Here is a 22,864-nt window from a genome sequence, read left to right as displayed (position 1 = left end):
ATATGCTACTTAGGCTTGTTTATTTGTGCGCAAGTTGGGGAGACAGTTGAAGGTAGAAGTGATTAAGAGTCGTGGCTTATCTAGGGGTATTCTCACGTGCTGGTGGGAGGAGGTCCGAGCGACTACTATCACCTTACACTCGCTAGTCATCCATGCCACCATTTCTATTAAAGTTTAGTCACCTGATTATGTAACATCCTTAAAACAAAGAAACAAAGGAAAAAAAAGAAAATTTTAAGTGCACATGTGACCAGCATGTGCGTTGATCTAAAGGGCTCGCATGTGCGAGGCATGTGTGCCCCGTTTCTCTTTCCTTCCCTCCCTGTTTTCTTCTCTTTTTTTCCTTCCTTTCTTTTTTTCTTTCTTCCTCCTCGTTCATAGCCTATTTTCCCCCTTTCTTCTTTCCACCGCACTAGAGCACTGCCAAACTCGCTGACCTCCTGGATTAAAGCACTGGAGCAACTTCATGATACGATCTTCCTTTTTAGCCAAGGCTCGATTTATTCTGATTTTCAGATATGGACAGGATCTGATACGAAACTTTAGAAATAGATCTCGAAAGATTCAGCTGTCGGATCGACGTGAAATTTTGATATGTTGTAGCCCCAGAAAAGATCTTTCCAACAAATCAAGTTTCAGACGAATCGAACGGTGGGATCTCGAGATATCTTCCGATTAGTCAACAAACATTAGGGAGTCTGTCTTAGGATACGTGGATGGAGGCATGGGATCCTTGGTGTTGGTGAAAGTTGGTGGACCGGCGTTAATGGGGTGGCACCAGTGAGTACGTGGAGATGGAAGGGTTATAGGTGATGGAAGAGTTAGGGCAAAGTGATAGATAGATTGAAAGAAGAGATCGAAGTGGGCCGCCCTTAAGGGATTAGGGTGATTAGCCAGTCGAGAAAGGCTAGAAGTGGTGACGCCGGGGAATGAGAGAACGGGAGAGAAGAAGACGAAGGAGATAAGGCAAAACTCAATTCATTCAATAATGATTTCATGGTTGCTATCCACACCTTTAGAGGCTAACCAAACAATTCAAAAATGGCAATTATTAACCCAAAAACTGTAGATTTTCATCGACCGCGTTTGAACGTGCTCGATTGCATTTGAACGCACATTTTGCGTTCTCTGTATGTGCGAACATGATGCAGGCATTCGCAAGCGCGTTTGAACGCACATTTTGCACTCTCTGTATGTGCCAACCTGATGCAGGCGTTCACAAGCGCGTTCGAACGCACTCCACCCGCGTTCGAACGCGACATACAAAAAACTTATTTTTTTCTGAATTAAATACTAAAACAAGAATAAAAGACATCCTTAAAGTGTATCCATGCTCGAGACGACATCGGTGAAGCCCGAATCGTATCACTTCATTCTCTAGGTAAGTTTGAGTTAAAATTCGCTATATAATTTGGATTTTCTACCGGTGTCTTCTTTTTCTTAGTTTCGTCGAAAATTTGGCTGGTGGCCTCACGCTTTGCTGTGCCAATTTGTTGAGTTTCCTCTCGTCTTCTTCTTTTCGGTGGTGCCCTTAACAGCCATTCTTGCCTCTAGTGGAGCCTACATGTGGCAGCCTCCTCTCGTTGAGTTTCGGTTGGATTTTCGACCACCTTCGTCACCAGCTTGGCTACCCGACCAATGAGTTAGCTTCCTCTTCGTGATGAGTTGTCATGGGCCTCGACATTTGAACCCCAGCGGCCGGAGCTACCAGGCGGCCCCTTGTCTTTACCGTGGCTTTAGGAAGACGATTCTCACCGTCAAACGCCTCTAGCAGGTGGGCTTCCCCTCGGCTAGCTTTGGCTTGTTGAGGAGAAGGTTTTGGTGGGGTTAGTTGGGATTGCTAGTGGTCGGTACCAACGATAGCTCCTCACCCCACCGGTAGGTGATTTAGTGGGTTGTGGGTGGTTGTTGGACCCTTTGCCAGCCAGTAGACATTGTGAGTGCCTTCTTCGATCGGCTGGGTGTCGGTCGATGTGTTGGTCTAGATGCTGGCAGCCTCCTTCCCTCCTCCTTGGCAAGGTTTGATTTAAAAGAAAAAGGAGGGAGGGGATGGGTGTTGGCTAGGTTGAGCCCATCCTTAGGTTGCTTAGTGGTGGGTTGTGAGACCCAGCCCTTATAGAGCTTGGGTTAGGTGCAGCCCAACCCAAGGTGGGGATGGGTTGGGTTGCAATCCAACGCATGTTGTTGGTGGGTTGGGCTATAGTACAACCCAAGTTGTTTGGTTGGGTTGAGCTGCCAGCCAACCTAGCATGTGGTGGGCTAGGTTGGACTATGGTAGAGCCCATGTTGTTTGGGGGTTGGGTTGCGGCCTAGCCCATGTGGGTTATGGGTTAGGCTGCGGCCTAACCTAAGTTGTTTGGGCTTTGGGCTGGTGGGTTGGGCTATGACCCATCCCAAATGATTTTTTTTTGTTAAGTTTGAAACTTGGGCCCAATGTTGATGGGTTTATATTGTGGTGTTGGGTTTGTTGCAGGCTAGCCAATTACTTAGGCCTTAAGCAAACCCAAGTGAGTTAATTGTTATCTAATTTGTTCTTATTTGTTTTAATCTTTTTATTTACTTAGTCATGTCAACTTAAACTCTAATTATTAATTATTCTTTAAAGATGACTTGGGTAATTATAATAATTGTTATCAATCAATTTTAATAAAATAGGCTGTGACTTGAGAGTGCTATTGCTAATTACTTTTCATAGGGAATTAGCTTTAGATGTAACACCCAAACCCTAAACACGTGCATAACACGAGCCCACAAGGCACGTGAAAGGTATCTAACAACTTGGTTAGTTGCTGACAATTAAATAAACCTGTATCAATATCATAATTTTATCCATAATATCTAAAGTAGGAATTAACTTAAGTCTGACTGTCAACAACATATAAATAATCCTAATAGGGCCTCACACAGGCCACAATACATCATCAAAAGCATTTAACTCTTATATATACATAACGGTAGTATATACATAATTCAACAAGTAGAAGTCACCTACTAAAATTCAAGTGGTTACACTACCCTAGTTGGAGACTAGTCTAGTATTATATTAGTAAAGATGATTAAGAGGTAGGGTTATAGTTCTAGTGGTACCCAAGGACGCAAGGTTAGGGCATCTATCGAGCTGTGTGCTTTTACCTATCTCGCCGTATGCGATGATTCAGATACAAGTAATGAATTTGCTAGATGACTAGTCCCCCTTGATACTATGTTGCTTTGTGACTCGGTTTCTGTATGGATTTTTATGTAAATTGAGCTATAATGATGAAAGTTATTAAAAGGTGTACTGTACACATTTCCTTGATATGTTTATGGATTTGCATTTCTATTTATCATGCAATACAATATTTATAGATTACTGTTGGATTATACTTGTTGGGCCCTGTGCTCACCGCCATTTTGGTGGAAATATTTTAGAGCTAATTATGGAGGACGCGGATAATGAGGAGTAGCAGATTTGTTTCCCTATTTAGTATTGTTTATTCTATTGTTAATAGTTGGACTTAGCCCCTACGAGGGTTTTTATGTTTAAAATTTGTGTATGGACTTGTATTCCTAGAGACTTGTTGAGGCATGTGATAATTGTGACTTTGGATTATTATGGTATTTCTAGACTTATCTAGATACTTTGTGAGATTATTTCACCGACAGGTCATGTGAGAATCACGTGGAACTCTCCATGTGAGGAACACGTCATTTTTGGCTGTGGGTGTTTCAACTTGGTATCAGAGCATATGTTCACCATATTCTAGAAAGTTCTCTACGGTACAGTCCACATATTGATTTAGGAAGTTTAAAGACCATGATAGATTGGACATAAGGATGTTAGTGACATGTAGGTGTAATTTTTGAATTATAAATAAATTATTTTGAACTTAACAGGAATGCCGCCTAAACGCATTAGATCGATCCGTGCGACTGCTTCTAAGGGAGCTTCTGCTCTAGTTGATGAGCCGACCGTTGATGCTTCAACCAGTAGCGTGGAAGCCCTCGGGTGTTTGGTTAGACAGCAGGAGAGGTTCATTGAGGAGCTGATTCGTGAACACACGACGACGGTTAGGACAAACATGCTAGGGGGATCGTCCGAGCATCTTACCCCAGTTGAGCATGCTGGAAGGGGGTCTTCGTGGCCACTAAATCAGATTATGTAGCTTAATCCTTCGGCGTTTAGTGGCACAACTGATACCATGGAGGCGAACTGGTGGCTTATGGACGTGAAGAAGATCCTAACTGCTTTCAGGTGTCCAGAGGATCAGCAGGTGACTTTTGCCACTTTTCTTCTCCGTGGGGAGGCAGAAGAGTGGTGGAAGGCCACTGAGCGCTTGATGCCAGATCGGCCTATGGGAGAGTACATCACATAGAAGGCGTTCACAGATGCCTTTGACCAGAATTACTTTCTAGTATCCCTCTGAGTTGAGCTGAGACGGGAGTTTACCCAGTTAAAACAGGGAGATATGACTGTAGCTCAGTATGAGGAAATGTTTAATACCTTATCCCATTTTTGCCCTAGAGTTGTGCCAGATGATGCTACCTGAGCTGAGCAATTCAAGATGGGACTATGGATTGAGATCCGTAAACAGGTGAATATGGCGAGGAACCTAACTTATGCAGAGCTAGTGGAGAACGCAGGGATAGCCAAGAGAGATTTACTAGAGGAGCATTCTCAGCGGCAGGAGCGAGTGGCCAGATGTCTAGGTTGCTTGGATGGGTATCCGCGAGGAGGTGGTTCGAGTTGGAGTGGACCCTCTGTATCTTATTGACCGAGGTTTCACCCCTATGCTAGTGGTGCCAGTTCTAGTGTAGTTCCGAGTAGATCCGGCTCACAAAGTTCGAGCGGACCTAGTAAGGCATCACCTTCTGTCAGTTGCGGGAGGCCAGCAGCGATTGCAGGCAGCACTAGTAGCGGATGATCTACACGATGGCCTGTATTGGAGGAGAGGACTTGCTATATAGGTGGTCGGAGGGGACATCTATCTCAGGATTGTCCTGCTACTCGGGAGGTGACTTGTCATCATTGTGGACAAGCTGGACATATTCGACCCCGTTGTCTTCTGTTAGCTGGTTGGTCAGTCACTACGACTACGCCAGCTATTTTTGGAGCCTTAGGAGCTAGTACTGCTACGAGTAGATGACGTGGCGGGGCACGATTAGGGACTTCTAACAGAGGTAGCGGCGGATGTACTAGACAAGTATTTGCCATGACGGAGTAGGACGCAGAGGCATTTAATGATGTGGCGACAAGTAACAATTAAATATGCTTCTTTAGAACTTACAAATTCTGCTTAAATAGAAGTCAAATTGTCCCTTATTTCTTTCTAATAATAATAATAATAATAATATCATAATTAGATGAGGGAGATTAGAAGTTATGAGAGACCTTGCCAATGGTAGAGGTGGCTAGTTGGTGAAGAGGGAGAAGAGAGATTAGGGTAGAGAGACTAGAGAGAGGATAGAGGAGGCAAGAAACTAATATTCATTAAACATAATAATTTTGGCTGCCATCTACACCTTTATAGAGGCAAGCCAACAAGTAAAAATAATAATTATTAACCCTAATTCTAGTGTACTCCCGTCGGTCACTTTCGAACGCGCCCGATCGTGTTCGAATGCACAGAAGGCGTTCTCTATCGATGTGAACCTAATACAAGTGTCAAACGCACATTTTGCGTTCTCTGTTTTTGTAAACCTGATGTAGGCAGGTTCGTAAAGACGTTCAAACGCGCCCTCTTCCGCGTTCGAACGCAACGTACAAAAAATTCATTTTAATAAAAATAAATAACTAATACAATAAGAAAAGACTCTAACAAGATGTATCAGCTCACCACGCTTTCCCCATCTTATCTTCAAGGTGTAAAGTCAGGAAAACACTCCAAGATGTTCGTCTCTAACTCCCATGTCACCCCATCAGATGGCTTGTCAAGCCACTTGACTAGAACCTCCATATCTAATCTGGTACCATGACGTCGTCGGCACCTAGCAAGTAAACAAACTGCCTATACGATCTCTATCTCCTCCAATGGATCCAGTAGAACTAGTCCAATGACCTCATGATCTCTATTCCGCTCTCTCAGCATTGAAACATGGAAGACAGGATGCACTCTCGACCTCTTAGGTAGCTCCAAACAATATGCAACCAGATCGATATGCTCTAACACTCGAAACAGACCGAAGTAGCGATGTGCTAACTTCTGGTTTCGCATCGGACGCAAGGTCACCTATCGATACAATTACACCCTCATGAACACCTAATTGCCGATGTCAAACTCCTACTCCTGATGGCTGCGATCATAAACTTGCTTAATTTGGTTTCGAGCAAGTTTAAGGTGGACATGTAACCTCCTCAATGTGGCATCTCTGTCCATCAAAGCGAAGTCCACCTTTGTCCGATCTGTAGATGCCACTGGGTCATAAGCATGTAATATCGGAGCCGTGCGCCCATACACCACCTTAAATGGAGTCATGATAATACTGTTGTAGTGGGCGGTGTTGTAAGACCACTCCACCCATAGTAAGAACTCCAACCATCGTCTCGGTATCTCTCCAACAAAGCATCGCAAGTATTGCTCAATGCCTCGATTGACCACCTTAGTTTGGCCGTCTGTTTGTGGATGGTAGACCAAACTGAAGTTTAATCGAGTCCCCTGTAATCTATAAAACTCCATCTAAAATTCACTCATAAATACACGATCATAATCTGAGATAATCGTGCGCGACATGCTATGCAACCGAGTAACATCTCTAACAAAAATATCAGCCACTGATTTGGCTAAAAATTGATGTGATAATATAGAAAAGTGTGCATACTTGCTCAACCTATAAACCACCACAAAAATAACGGAATAACCACGTACCAGTGGAAGACCCTCTATGAAATTCATATAAATGTCTTCCCAAACACGGTCCAATATCGGTAGAGGTTGTAGTAATCCGACCAGTTTCAATATGGTTATCTTAGCCCTTTGATAGACTTCGCAAGCACGGACAAAACTCCTCACATCTCACCTCAATCTTGGCCATATGCAACTCTGTGATATCCTACTATAAGTCATCAATACACCCTCATAACCAACCTCTAGAGTTTGGTGGAAGTACTCCAATAATTTCTGCCACAATCCTTCATTTGCGGGTGCCCAAATGCACCCGCGGTCCAGCAGCAAACCACCTCGATTCTCTAACTCTGGGTGACACTCCGGATCATCCAACACCTCTTGTAACAAACTTAAAACATCTGGATCAGATGTACATGTATACCTCAGCTCATCAAGAAAAGGAAAAGTAGGAGAAGAATAGGCTACGAGCTCGGTAGTATTGGGTTGGCACGATAGTGCATCTACCACTTTATTTTCCAATCTCTTCTTATATTAAATTTTCTAAGCATACCCCAACAATTTTGTGACCCATGCCGGAGTGTGAATATGTTGTCCCATGAAGTATGGAAGGTTCCTTTGATCAGTTCGGATAATGAATCGTCTACCGATCAAATAAGGCCTTGCATGCAGAATTACCAACATCTCTCTTCGTAGGTCAATAATTATTGGGTTTTTTATGATAAAGCCTTGCTAAAAAAGACTATGGGATGTCCTCCTTGCTTTAGTATAGCTCCCATGCCAACTCCCAACGCATCACATTCCATAATGAACTCTTTGGTGAAGTCCGGCAGAGCTAGAATGGGCGCCATTATCATTGTTGTTTTTAGTTTTTCAAAGGCTGTAGTGGTTTCATCCGTCCATCAAAAAGAGTCTTTCCTCAACAAAAAAGTGAGAGGAGCAATGATCTTGCCATACCCAATGATGAAGCGATGATAATACCTGATCAGCCCCAAGAATCTTTGCAATCCTGTGGTGGAAGTAGGGATTGGCCAAGCGGTCATGCACGCCACCTTTTGAGGATCCACCGCCACTCCTTCCGCTGTGATGATGTAGCCTAAATACTCTACTTGTAGTACTCTCCATAGGCACTTAGATTTCTTAATCTTCAGCTGGTTTTGCTTCAACAATTTCAACACATCCTCTAATGCTTCATTTCAGTCCTGTTGTATACTAAAATGTTGTCAAAAAAATACTAAGACATACCTTTACAATAAAGGCCAAAAATTATCATTCATGAGGCCTTGAAACGTAGTTAGAATATTGGTGAGACCAAAAGGCATTACCGGGAACTCGTAAATCTGGAGTCCTAAATACAATTTTGTGCACATCCCCTAGGTGAACTCTAATTTGATGATACTTAGCCTCAAGTCAAGCTTGCTAAATATGGTTGCCCGTGCAAACTCGTCCAGTAGCTCCTCTATGACCGGAATGGAATACCCGTCCTTAACATTGATAGTGTTCAATGCCCAATAGTCGACACAAAAACATCATGTCCCGTTCTTCTTTCGCACCAATAGCACGAGCGATGAGTAAGAGCTATGACTTGGCTGTATGAGACATTGCTCCAACATCTCGGCTACCATCTTTGAGATAACTTCTTTTTGCCCATGTGGATACCGATATGGCCTCACGTTTGCTGGTGCAGCCCCGGGCACAATCTCTATACGATGGTCCGCCATTCACCTTGGTGGCAACTTTTTTGGCTCCTCAAATAGTCCAACAAATTTATCTAATAAATTAGACAAATTAATTATAGTACCTAGACTCATTAGAGGCTTATCTTCTACTAGTCATAACTGAAAAAGATAGGCCAAATCACTCGCACAAGGCAGCCCCACCATTAGCTGCATTGCTGGAATTGGCAAAGACCGAATGCCATCAAGCCGCACATCTTTGTTTCCTTGCTTAAATTTTATCTACATGTTGCAAAAATCAAAAGTGACGGGTCCCAAGCTCTACAAACATTGAGTACCAAGGACAATATCTGCTCCTTGCAGCACTAACTAACACAAGTCCACAATGATATCATGTCCTTACACCCTTATACCGACCCGGCGACACAAGCTCTTTGCCCGAAGCTTCGTGCCATCTCCAAAAGCAATGTCAAACCGCGTAATCGGTTCAGCATCCAAGCCCAACTTCCTCACTAACCTCTCATCTAGAAAGTTGTGTATACTCCCAAAATTGTTGAGGATGTGCATACAATGCTTTCTAACGAGTTCGTCCACCCACAATGTCCTCAGCGCGAAAGTACTCGAATATGCATGCATCGATATTTCAGGTTGGATATCTTCTTTCGCGCCCTCCTCCACGGCCTTCTCCTTAACCTCCTTTGAGTACTTGCCATCACCAACAACCTCTTCCTCCCCCTCGAGACCGTCGATGAGCATCACACTCCCGATCGATTTGGAACATTGATGACCGGGGGTGAAACGTTCATCGCATCGAAAGCAAATGCCATTTGCTCTTCGCTCCTCCACCTGGGCAGGTGTGAGAGTTCAAATAGGAGGTCTTGTGCCTCCCCTAACATCGGAAGAAGGTCTCAAAGGTGGTCATGCTCTAGTACTAGCAGCTGTTATCTTTGAACCCATAGAATTTTCAGCTGACGTTCTAGGTGCAAACCACCTATCTCAGTTGCCCCAACTTGTTTTCGTTGCCATCTTGAGAAACTTGTACTTTTGCTCCATCCTCACAGCCTTCTCAAAGGCCTCCTCAAGAGTTGTAAGACAAAGAGCACGAACATCCGCCTTTATCTCCTCCCGTAGCCCTAAAATGAATGTGCTCATCAATGTCGGTTCAGGTTAAGGTGGCATGTAACGACTACTAACTCTTTCAAATTCTGCTTAGTACAACAATACAGTTGTCCTCTAAACCATCTTACTTAATGTGGCAGCAAAATCTTCATACGCTGCTGTCCCAAATCTGCATATAATCCTTCGACAAAAGTTAGCCTGACTGGTAAATCCTCCACCACGAATAGCCGATCAATACCAATGCAATGCCGTTCCTTGGAGGTAAAAGCTTGCCATCTAGGCCTTTGCGTCCTCCTCTCTCCCTTGACAATAAAAGTATTGTTCCACTTGAAACACCCAATTCGTCGAATCACTACCTTGGAATTTTGGAAAGTCCAAATGTGTGGTTCTCCCTTGAATAGCATTGTCAGGTTCAAAAAAGATCCTTGGTTCTGGTCTGAACCTTTGTACTTATTGATCTCCTTCTCTGGATCCTCGAGCACGCCTATCACCATCTCTGAACGGATCAACACCATCCTCTAAGTGTCAATCATCTTCATCGACGAAGCACACCAGTGTCGCACGCCTCTCGGGTTCCACCACCGCCGGTCTTGGGTTGTGTATCAGAGGTGGGGGATGATGTGTAGGAATAGGTAAAAGAAGATCATTGACATTAACATGTCATACTTGGATCTATGGGATACCGGTTTGGTGTGGTCCCACCACTAGTTCTTTTTGAGGCACCGACCTTCGTCGAGGAGATGATGAAGTCGATCGGTTCATGACTTATTCCTTTAAAGTATTATAATCATTCTGTGTTGCGTCAACCCTATGCAACAATGTTTGGAACATGCCCCTAAGTTCATCCACCAAACCCATGTTCACATCCATGGACATTGGTTGACTCGGTTCTACCATGGCTGCCCTAAGGAAATCGATCTCTCGATTAGGGTTATCGTGGATTGAGTCTTCCCTTGTTGGTGTGCTCTCCATTAATCTCCTTGTTGATGCCATCTTCCTTTCCACTATTAATGGAGGTCTGAGGTTAACCAGGCTTTGATACCAATGATAGAGTGCTTACGGAATGATCCCTTTAAGATCTGGATTTATTGTAGGAAGTAGCCCGCGTAACCAAGGGAAAATATTTGTCAAATATTTGCCAAATAATTCCTTGATCTACGTTTTTCATATTTATGCCCTTTATAGATTCGAACTACAACTGGGACGAAATCATGATATAATGCGGATGATGGTGGTGGTGACGGGTGGAGTGGATGATAGGGTTATAGATGATAATGGAGGTGAGGGTGGATGGTTTATGTTGTTTAAGGTATAAAGACTGAAAAAACTCCTAGACACACCTATGTATCTAACCTCTAGACAATGATATTTCTCGTTCGCTTAAGTAAAAGTCGGAAGAAATATTAAAAATGAAGGTAGAGATGAACGCCAAGATTTTAACGTGGAAAACCCAAACAGGAAAAAAACCACGGATCCAAACTCGGATCAAAATCAATCACTATGATAGTAGCAGTTACAAGACTGACTCACAAAACAACCCGTCGATCCAAACGACTTTGTTCCTCTCAGTCTTGATCGCTAGAACCCACGATTCACTGCTTCTTGTGATTGAAGTCCAATCTCATTAGCCCTCGAGATTGATCTTTCGTCTAGATAGCCCTTAAGACGAAAGATTAATATTTGTAGATGCGAAGGGCCTTGTTTGTTGAAGAACCGATGTAGCCTCCAAAAAGTCTCCTTGAATAATCTTCTTCCACCCCCTAGGTTAGGGCAACACTATCCTTATATATGATCTCCAAGAAAGAGCCAAATCCAAGTCATATTCGTACTCACGAAAATCCAATAAATTGCAAACTTCATAGGTGCGTTCGAACGCGGCCCGAGTGCGTTCGAACAGCCTGACTTAATCTCAGGTGCGTTCGAACGGGCCCAAATGCGTACGAACGCGACATTTTGAATTCTTCAGGTTGCGTTCGAACGCATTTATGAACGCTGCTCTCGGTCTGTGTGAACGCAGTACCCGCGTTCGAACGCGTTTGTGAATGCGGCTCTCTGTCTGTGTGAACGTAGTGCCCGCGTTCGAACGCGCTTGTGAACGCGGCTCTCTGTCTGTGTGAACGCAGTGCCCGCGTTCGAACGCGCTTGTGAATGCGACTCTCTGTCTGTGTGAATGCAGTGCCCGCGTTCGAATGCGCTTGTGAACGCGGTGAGAACGCGACGGCTTTTCTCCAATGATCTTGCAATTCTTCACACCAGTGATATTCTAGACTTGTGTAAAGCTCATATACATGAAAAAAATACACTTAGAATATTTTGTACAAAATTGCCAACAAATAAAAAACCTAACAATCTCCCCCTTTGGCAATTTGTGACAAAACACCTAGGTTACAAGATATTACAATGACTTCAAACTGAACAATCAACAAGTCTAGAATATTTTGCACATCAATCCCTGCAAGGAAACATATACCAATCCAAGATTAAGTGAAAATAACTTGAAATAAAAAAAAATCAAAACACAAGTTATCACAAGAGCAAAAATTTAAACAGACAAAGATTAAACACACGTTATCACAATTACTTCAAGTTAAGTTCAAATGCCAACGACACTAAGACAAAGCAAAGTTCAATCATCAAGTAAACTCCACTAAACTCCCCCTATGCCCATACTCCCCCTACACACTTAGACACCTAAACATTGAGACACTCTCTCCCTTTTTGGCACAAATGCCAAAGACTAGGAACTCGGAGAAAACTGACGATGAAGAATCGTCAACACGGAATCAAGTACAGTTCCCTGACGGACTTGCTCAGTACGTAAATCATTCACCGCTGAATGGAGATCCTGCACTTGAGTACTATGTTGATCGAACCGGTCCGAGTACTATGGTAACTCCCCCTCAGTGGGAGATGAGTCATCGGTAGAGCTATCATCAGAACTATCGAGATGCGATGACCGACCAGCGACGGAAGAGGATGGTTTGAGAAGAGACGTCTAGTCATGAGCTTGACTCCGCTTCAGAGTAATCCGATCCAATGGTTTCTGCAAAGTAAGAGAAGGTTCCGAAGCATCTACTCGCACCCCACTCTGAGTGCACAAATTTGTAAGAAAAATGCCAAAAGGTAATCCCTCACGAGGTGCTTCTTTCTGTGCAGCTGAGAGAATCGAATCATAGATCACTGCAGCTAAGTCAATAGAGACTCCCGATAACATGGCATGAAGAAGGAACACACGATCCAGACTAATGCTGGAATGTCGAGTCTTGGGGGTGACATTGTACAGACAAAAGAGGTGAAGCATGCGAGCCACAGATGTCAACCTTGCATGCAGCATCATGTTACCTTTCCAACGTTCCCCTTTGATCAGGACTGTACCGGCATAGTCATTTACATCAGGGAGTGGAGCAGACGTCGGATACTGAAACTCACCATCAGGCAGACTCAGTTCAGCACGAATAACATCGGAATCTAGGTATATAGATACACCACGAACAGTAGAACGTATACAGTGATCGAAAATCGTGGAATTACTAAAGAATTCTCGAACAACTTCCACATAAGCAGTCCCGCTCATCCGACACACTGATAACCATCCTCGTTCAGTAAAGATTTGTTCAATCCCCAACTCAGAAAAATCAGATATAACCACGAGTCTTTCATAGATAATAGGACGGGTGCCAAAATTATGCTTGTAACGACCCGCAGCCATTGTTGAAGAAAACTTGGGAGCCGAGGATGGCGAGGAAGGCGGCCTTGGTTTCTTGGTCACCGTCGTTTTCTTAGGCATTCTTGAAAAGAAAACACGTTTCAATATTCAATACATGCCGAAAGCAACCAAAAAATAGCAAGAAATCCAAAAAAAATAGTAGAAACCATGAAGCCCCAAAAGGAAAAACATCTTGCATTTGAAAAACGCTAAGATATCACGTTCAATCTCACAAGAACCATCAAGAGTTTAACATTAATGTGATCAAAAGTTGAGAACGCACAAATCACTCAAGATCAAGCATGTTTATTGAATAAAAAAAACTAAGAAAATAATGGATGATCATAACTTGCAAATGTGGGGAGAAACTCAAAAATTTGGTTGAAAGACACTAGATCCGGAGGAGATCTACCCCCAAAAAGGATTTAAAGTGAAAAAGTCGATGAAAAACACCAAGATCCTGAAGATTTGAGAAGGGGAAAATGAAGGGTTTTTAGGGTTTGGAGAATGGAAGATGAAACCCTTGGGTTCAGACGCAATATTTAAAGAACCCACGCGTGCGTTCGAACGCCCCAGTCCGCGCGTTCGAACGCGCCGCGTTCGAACTCAAGAATCCTCGTTCGAACGCTCTTTTTTTTTTTAACTAAAAACAAGTTAAAAATCTTTTTGGAGATGCACTTCTAGAATTCCAAACTATATTCAAGACATAGAATATGACAATCAAATGAAATAAGTCATACAAGATTAATCAAATCATCAAAAGCATATTATAATCAATTCGAATGCATCACTCAAAATTACATTAATCTTGATTGATCATAACAATATGCATATGCAAGATGAGCATAGATAACATAAACCAATCTTCTTAAACAAACTTTACTATATAAACAATGATGCAACACAGTAGTCAAACCGATTTAGTATAGAAATTTTGCACTTTTCGACTTATTCTCCATAACACAGCAGGAATTTTTCCTGTATTTTTTTTTACTGAAACATATATGTGCAATGATGGCTTTCACATATGAGTAGGTAGCCCTTTTCTTGTAGTACAAATCAAACGATGTGCAAGAAGAAATTCACATATATCATTTTTTTTAAATTTGCAAATAATGTACTGAGTCAAATTGGACTCGAAACAAGACGGTTTTCACATTAACTCATTGTAGCCCTTTTCATTGATCTTTTATAAAAATATATTTGATAACTAAGCATGAGGTCAAACTGTGCAAATCAAAGTTAATAGAGAGCTATTTAAAAAAAATATTCATGATATCATGCTCACACAAGAATACACATACGTTATGAGGCATTAAAAATTTATTATTATAGAAGTCGAGGAAGTGACAAAATCAAAATTGAAACAATATACTACAAGATGACAAAATTGACTATAATAACTCATAATCAAGAGAAAAATCATATTTTTATGTCAAGAGTATATTATTGAATCTAGGAGTGCATCAATTTTTTTTATGACAAAAACTCTCGATAAATCTGAAACTAAAACCAAAAAAAATTTCAGAGTAAATGAAAACCTAAAAAAAAACGAAACAAAAAAACTCGCAAACTAAAGAGAACACAAATCCCAATAAAATCAGTCCAAAGCACAAATCCCTAAAGAAGTACGAAGATACTCAAATCTCTGTAAATCCAAAGGTTTTGTAAACAAGTCACCCAACTGTTTCTCCGTCTCAACATGTTCTAGTGCTATTGTTTTGTCTTCAACTAACTCGCGTATAAAATGATGTCGAATATCAATATGTTTTGTACGCGAGTATTGAACAGGATTTTTTGATATATTAATAGCACTCATGTTGTCATAATAAAGCACCATAGTATCTTGTTCAATGCCATAATCCTTGACCATCTGTTTCATCCATAGTAACTGAGAACAACAACTTTCTGCTGCAATGTACTCGGCTTCCGTAGTAGATAAAGATATCGAGTTTTGTTTCTTACTGTGCCAAGCAACCAGATTGTTTCCAACATAAAAACATCCACCTGAAGTACTTTTTCTATCATCACATGAACCTGCCCAATCAAAATCCGTGTATGCCGATATGATAGCACCCGAGTCATAAGTAAACCAGATACCTAAATCAACTGTGCCACTGACATATTTTATAATACGTTTCACAGCAAACAAATGTGACTCCTTGGGTTCAGACTGAAACCTAGCACACACACCGACACTAAATGCAATGTCAGGTCTACTAGTCGTTAAGTACAAAAGGCTACCGATCATGCTCCTATACACTGTCTGATCAACACTTTTTCCTGACATGTCCTTACCTAGTTTGGTAGTTATACTCATAGGAGTTCTAGCATGTTTTGTATTTTCTAAACCAAATTTAGTCACAAGATCCTTAGCATACTTGGTTTGAGCGATAAAAATCCCTCTTTTTAATTGAGTAATTTGAAGCCCTAAAAAGAACTTCAACTCACCCATCAGACTCATCTCAAAATGACTGTGCATGAGATCAACAAACTCTTTAGCTAATAATTGACTCGTCACCCCGAAGACAATGTCATCCACATATATTTGTGCCACAACTAAACTCTTGTTTTCACGTCTAATGAATAATGTCTTATCCACTCCCCCTCGAGTGAACCCCGCATCCACTAAAAAGGTGGTCAACTTCTCATACCAAGCTCTTCGAGCTTGTTTTAGCCCGTAAAGAGCCTTTTTCAATTTAAAAACATGAGAAAGAAATTTTTTATCTTCGAAACCCTTAGGTTGTTCCACATAAACATCTTCATTCAGGATACCATTCAAGAAAGCACTTTTAACATCCATTTGAAACAATTTAAATTTTAAATGACAAGCAATGGCAAGCAGTATATGAATAGACTATAATCTAGCAACATGAGCAAATGTCTCATCAAAATCTATACCCTCAACCTGAGTGTATCCCTATGCTACTAGTCTGGCTTTATTTCAAACTATATTACCATGTTCATCACTTTTATTTTTGTAAATCCATTTTGTTCCAATAACGTTCACATTCTTAGGTCTAGGAACTAAATACCAAACATCATTCCTAGAAAATTGCTCTAATTCCTCATGCATAGCATTAACCCAAGAATCGTCTAACAATGCTTCCTTCACATTTTTAGGTTCAAAAGAAGATGTATAACAAGTAAATGATACCTCACTTTGGATTTGTCGTCTTGTCTTAATTGGTCCATTCACGTCTTCGATCACTTGTGACAGTGGATGATTTGATTTCACTCTAGCAGATGGTTCCGGTACGTTGCAGTCATTTTTGTTCATTTCAACTTTGTCCTCGTCCTGATTCTCAATTTCCAGATCAAGCTCCTTTCCTATTTCTTCGTAATATGTATCTTTCCAGATTTCATAAGCAGTCATATTTGTACTTGGTCTTAGATAAACATGATTTATTACATGTACCGCTGTATTGACCGTCTCTGCCCAAAACCTTTGAGTAACATTTTTAGCATGAAGCATAACCCTAGCCATTTCCTACACAACTCGATTTTTTCTTTCAACAATCCCGTTCTGTTGTGGAGTTATAGGAGCTGAAAACTCATGTTGAATACCAAGAGAATCGCAAAATATAGAAAAATTTTCATTTTCAAATTCTCTACCATGATCAGAACGAATCCTAACTAGGGTTGTAGATTTTTCATTCTGTAATTTTAAGCATAGTGATTTAAAAACTTCAAAAGTTTCAGACTTCTCACGTAGAAAGGCAACCCAGGTATATTTGGAGTAATCATTGACCATTAAGAATATATAGCGTTTACCTCCAAGACTTTCGGTTTTTGTTGGACCCATCAAGTCCATGTGAACTAATTGTAGCACACGGTCAGTGGTAACTGTATTTACCTTCTTGTGTGAGATACGAATTTGTTTTCCAATTTGACACGAACCGCACACTTTTTTTGACATTTCTTTTATCTTAGGTATTCCTCTTACCACTTCATGTTTGGACAGAGTAAATAATTCCTTGTGATTCACATGTCCAAGACGTTGATACCAAAGATCTGCAATGTCGAAAGACGCACTGTTACATTTCAGTTTATGTGAAGTTCCAACGACACAGCAATTATCAGATGTTCTAGATCCATAACACATAACATTACCATCATGATCTAGAACAGTACAATCATTTTTGGAGAATTTTACCTCATAATCTTCATCACAAAATTGACTGATGCTTAGTAGATTTGCTTTCAAGCACTTAACATAAAGAATATTTTCGAGACTAGGAATCCCTAGAGTACTTACCTTTCCTTTACCTATTACCTTTGATGAATTACCATCTCCGAATGTCACAACTCCCCCTTCATGTTTTTCAAGATTAGAAAATAATGACTTGTCACCCGACATATGTCTTGAACAGCCACTGTCTAAATACCATAAATCAGAATTTAAAGCTTTCAAGGCTGTATGCACAACATAACATTTCAAATCACTTTTCTTGACCCATATGATTTTTATTTTCATCCCATAAATTAAAGCAGTTCTAGGTTTTTGCAAAAATTTATAATGAGGTTGAATATGTCCTAGAATGCCGCAATGATAGCATGTCGGAACAAACCCTTTTCTACTCACCTTTTGTCGAGGAGTGTGACTAAAGTTTACCTTTGGTGCCGTCAAAGATTCACCAGTTTGTAGATTCAACTTCAATTTTGAAGGATTCATCCAGGATTGCTTTGAAAATACGATTGATGGCTTCAGGTATTCTTCCTTTTGTATACCTGCAGAAACAAAAATAGTTTTATTATTATTTGAATTACCAGTATATTCAATACCATACCTGTCTTTTCTAGAGATCTGAGCTTTTAGAATCTTGTCCAGTTTGTTCTTCCCTTTTAGAAATGTAACTTCCTTATGCAATCGCTCTAGTTCAATTTCATCAGCCTTCATTTTATTTTTCGCATTGTCAAGTTGTTCAGAAAGGTCTTTGACACGTTCAAGCTCCAATTTGTACTTCTCCTCAAATTGAATTCTTTCTGGTTCAATTTCCTTGAGTCGTTGAAGTAGTCTAAGATTGCTTTTCTTGAGTTTAAACGACTCCAGGTATAAGTCATTATATGCCTTTTGAATTTCAGATTCATCTTCCTCAGCCGGTAGCATATCAAGATTATCTGTACTATCAGTATCATCAACAGAGTCAGTATTAAGCAAAGAAGAGGCAAAGGCTTCAAAGTTTTCTTCGTCTTTTTCAGAATCATCATTAGATTCATCTGAATCATCCCAAGTAACTTTCATAGCTTTGCCCTTTCTCTTAAGACGATTAGGGCATTCTTGTGCGATGTGTCCAAAACCAGAACATTCAAAACATTGAACTTTATTTTCAGAATTCTTATTTTTCTGTTTGACATTGTTGTTGCTACCACCTGTATTCGAAGTCACAGTATTCTTCTTTTTCACAAAAGTTTTGTTTTTTTCAAACTTTTCAGTATTCAACTTGTTTGGCTTCCGAAAGAATTTATTGAACTTTTTGACAAACATAGCCAACATCTCAACATCTAAATCACCTTCATCTTCAGACTCCTCTAAATTTTGTTCAATAGTGGATAGAGCTATCCCTTTGGACTTCCTCGGTTTTGAAAGACTGGACTCAAATGTTTGTAGATTTCCTACTAATTGTTCAACTTTCATAGAGTCAATGTCCTTACTTTCCTCAATAGCTGTAGCTTTCGCCTGAAACCTTTCTAGAAGAGACCTAAGGATCTTACGGACAATTCTATTTTCAGGAATTTTCTCTGCTAGGTTGAAACTGGAGTTGACTATATCACTTAACTTTGCATAGAACTCATCAAATGTTTCATTCTCCTCCATACGTAGGGTTTCAAAATTAGTAGTCAACCTCTGTAGTTTCAAAAGTTTTACAGCCATAGTACCTTCATGAGTTGTTTCTAAGATCATCTAGGCTTGTTTTGCTATTTCACAAGTAGATATTCTTCTAAATTCTTCCGAGGAAACACAACTAAAAATTGCATTTATTGCTTTGCTATTCCAGCCAACTTTTTCATAATCTGTTTTATCCCATGACTCAATCGGTTTCTCAACTCACTCATCATTCACCATGTACATTGGTGGACTCCAACCGTTCATAATGGCCATCCAAACTCTCTCATCTATAGACTTCAAATAAGCTCCCATCCTAGCTTTCCAATATCCATAATTTGATCCAACTAGAATAGGAGGTCTAATAGATGAGGGTCCATCTCTATGAAAATCCATGCCTATTTGATCTCTCTCAAAGGGTGAGAGAACCCGCTCTGATACCAATTGAAAAAACCCCTAGACACACGTATGTATCTAACCTCTAGACAATGATATTTCTCGTTCGCTTAAGTAAAAGTTGGAAGAAATATTAAAAACGAAAGTAGAGATGAACGCCAAGATTTTAACGTGGAAAACCCAAACGGGAAAAAAACCACGGATCCAAACTCAGATCAAAACCAATCACTATGATAGTAGCAGTTACAAGACTGACTCACAAAATAACCCGTCGATCCAAACGACTTTGTTCCTCTTAGTCTTGATCGCTAGAACCCACGATTCACTGCTTCTTGTGATTGAAGTCCAATCTCAGTAGCCCTCGAGATTGATCTTTCGTCTAGATAGCCCTTAAGACGAAAGATTAATATTTGTAGATGCGAAGGGCCTTGTTTGTCGAAGAATCGATGTAGCCTCCAAAAAGTCTCCTTGAATAATCTTCTTCAACTCCACTATGTTAGGGCAACACTATCCTTATATATGATCTCCAAGAAAGAGTCAAATCCAAGTCATATTCATAATCACGAAAATCCAATAAATTGCAAACTTCATAGGTGCATTCGAACGCGGCCCGAGTGCGTTCGAACGGCTTGACTTAATCTCAAGTGCGTTCGAACGGGCCCAAGTGCGTTCGAACGCGACAGCTTGAATTCTTCAGGTTGCGTTTGAACGCGTTTGTGAACGCTGCTCTCGGTCTGTGTGAACGCAGTACCCACATTCGAACGCGTTTGTGAACGTGGCTCTCTATCTGTGTGAACGCAGTGCCCGCGTTCGAACGTGCTTGTGAACGCGGCTCTCTGTCTGTGTGAACACAGTGCTCGCGTTCGAACGCGCTTGTGAACGCGACTCTCTGTCTGTGTGAACGCAGTGCCCGCGTTCGAACGCGCTTGTGAACAAGGTGAGAACGCGACAGCTTTTCTCCAATGATCTTGCAATTCTTCACACTAGTGATATTCTAGACTTGTGTAAAGCTCATATATATGAAAAAATACACTTAGAATATTTTGTACAAAATTGCCAACAAATAAAAAACCTAACAAAGACAAAGAGGAAAAAGTGGTTGAGATCCTAAATAAGAGGGAGGACTCAACAGACGATGGAGATTAGAAGTTAAGAGAGACCTTGCCAACGGTAGATGTGGCTAGTTGGTGAAGAAGAAGAAGGGAGATTAGGATAGAGAGACTAGAGAGAGAATAGAGGAGGCAAGAAACCAATATTCATTAAGCATAATAATTTTGGTTACCATCTGCACTTTTATAGAGGCTAGCTAACAAGTTAAAATAATAATTATTAACCCTAATTCTAGTGGATTTTTGTTGATTGTATTCAAACGCGCCCGACCACGTTCGAATGCCCAAAAGGCATTTTCTATTGATGCGAACCTGATGCAGGCGTTTGAACGCACTCAACCGCGTTCGAACGCACATTTTATTTTCTCTATTTTTGTGAACTTGATGTAGGCGTTCGAATGCCCCTACTTCCGCGTTGGAACACGACCTATAGAAAATTTATTTTAATAAAAGTAAATAACTAATGCAATAAGAAAAAACTCTAACAATATGTATCATTTAGTTAGTAGACTTGCTAACCTCCATGACCAGCAACATCTGCTTTTTTCAGCTAAATATAACTAGTAAGAACCCAAACTAATAAACATTGCTATATTGATGTTGGAAGCTAAGACCATAACTGGAAGGGCATTGAAGATAACAAAAAATAGCTATCAAACACAGCTGGAAAAAAGAAGATGACGACTAACAAGAGAGTCCAATTTGCTAAGTTCTACATACAATTCGTGTTGTCAAATGTTTGAGATAGAAAAGAACTAATATATGGACTCAAACAGTTTATGATAGCCGTATTTTTCAGCAATATTTTCCATAATAGCTTTGTAGCTTTAGGGATTTTATTTTGTACCCTACTTCATATGTTTATTACTGCCCATCCTTTTATTAGTTTAAGCCCAAATGACATATGACCTCCAGATTTATTACCCAATATCACTTATTACCTTTGAAGGAAGGAAAAAATGTGACACAAAGACGCTGTGAACTATCATAATCTCTATAAGTTATGTCACTAATGAAAAAATTGATTTTTTTTGAGGTAGGTCACAACATGTTCCTTCTGTCCTTTGAGAATGAAAATGATAAATGATGCATGTGGATGGGCTCTCCTTGGTCATTCAGTCATGACCTTTTTATCCTTAATCCCTTTCATCTAATTTGCTGATCCAAAGATGGAACTTTGATCATGTGGAGTTTCCCTTGCAACTACATGGCCTCCCGTTGGAGTACTTGTCAACCTCAATGGCAGGAAAGCTGGTGGCTAGAGTTGGAGCTCTAGTCCCAACTATTTCATTGGAGGAGGATAAATAGTCTAAATTCATTCGTGTTCATGTGAAGGTTGACATTTTCGAACCTCTTGTGGGGACATTATTGATCACCCTCCTCAATGCAGTGTTGATAGAGATGCAGGTGAAGTATGAATGCCTCTCACACTATTGTAGCTTCTATGGCCACATTGGCCATAGAAGCTACAAGTGTCTACATCGAGGCAAATTGGAATTCTGATGGAGTAAGACTATCCCTCTGGTCTTTGGAATAAGCTACTTGGTATGCTCAAACACCACTTTACTCAATTGGGGACCAATTTGCCCTCGCTGAAGCTGAAGACCAAAGGTGGCGACGAAGGAAGATACGCCCAACATCGGCCTAACCCAATGGAGTAATTAATACTCTCCCCCTAATACCCTAGACCTACAACAATAGAGAGGTCTAACCAACATTAACTTGATGGGACTTGCTACAGATGATGAGTCGACCCTTGAGCAATACCATACTAGAGCCCCTTTACGGGGGTAGGGGGAAATGAAGACTAGAACCCCAAAACTCCCTCCACCCAACCATCTTTTCGGGTTACATTCCCTAAGGAATGATAAATCTGGGCTAGTTTAGACCTGATCCAACAAAAGAGGTGCTTGTAAGCTCATCAGGGAGCTCTTGGATAGAGGATTAGTAAACTCCTCTTGGTGTAACAGTTTCCCAAATGCCCATATTCCTTGCGTTCTAGCAATCTCGAGTGACCACAATCCCTTGTTGTTGGGCACACTTCCTTGATGCAGCTCAAGTAGGTGAAGGTTCAAAAATGAGAATTGGTAGTTCTCTAAAGATACCTTCTCTAATTTCTACATCAAAATGGTACACTTAGTTACGATCTTTTTTATTGCATTAGTTGTTTATTTTAATTAAAATAAAATTTTTGTAGGTCGCGTTCAAAC

Source organism: Typha angustifolia, chromosome 15 (assembly GCF_048772165.1).
Source record: "Typha angustifolia cultivar Huaian chromosome 15, ASM4877216v1, whole genome shotgun sequence".
NCBI lineage: Eukaryota > Viridiplantae > Streptophyta > Magnoliopsida > Poales > Typhaceae > Typha > Typha angustifolia.
Note: the sequence above shows the minus strand (reverse complement) of the source record.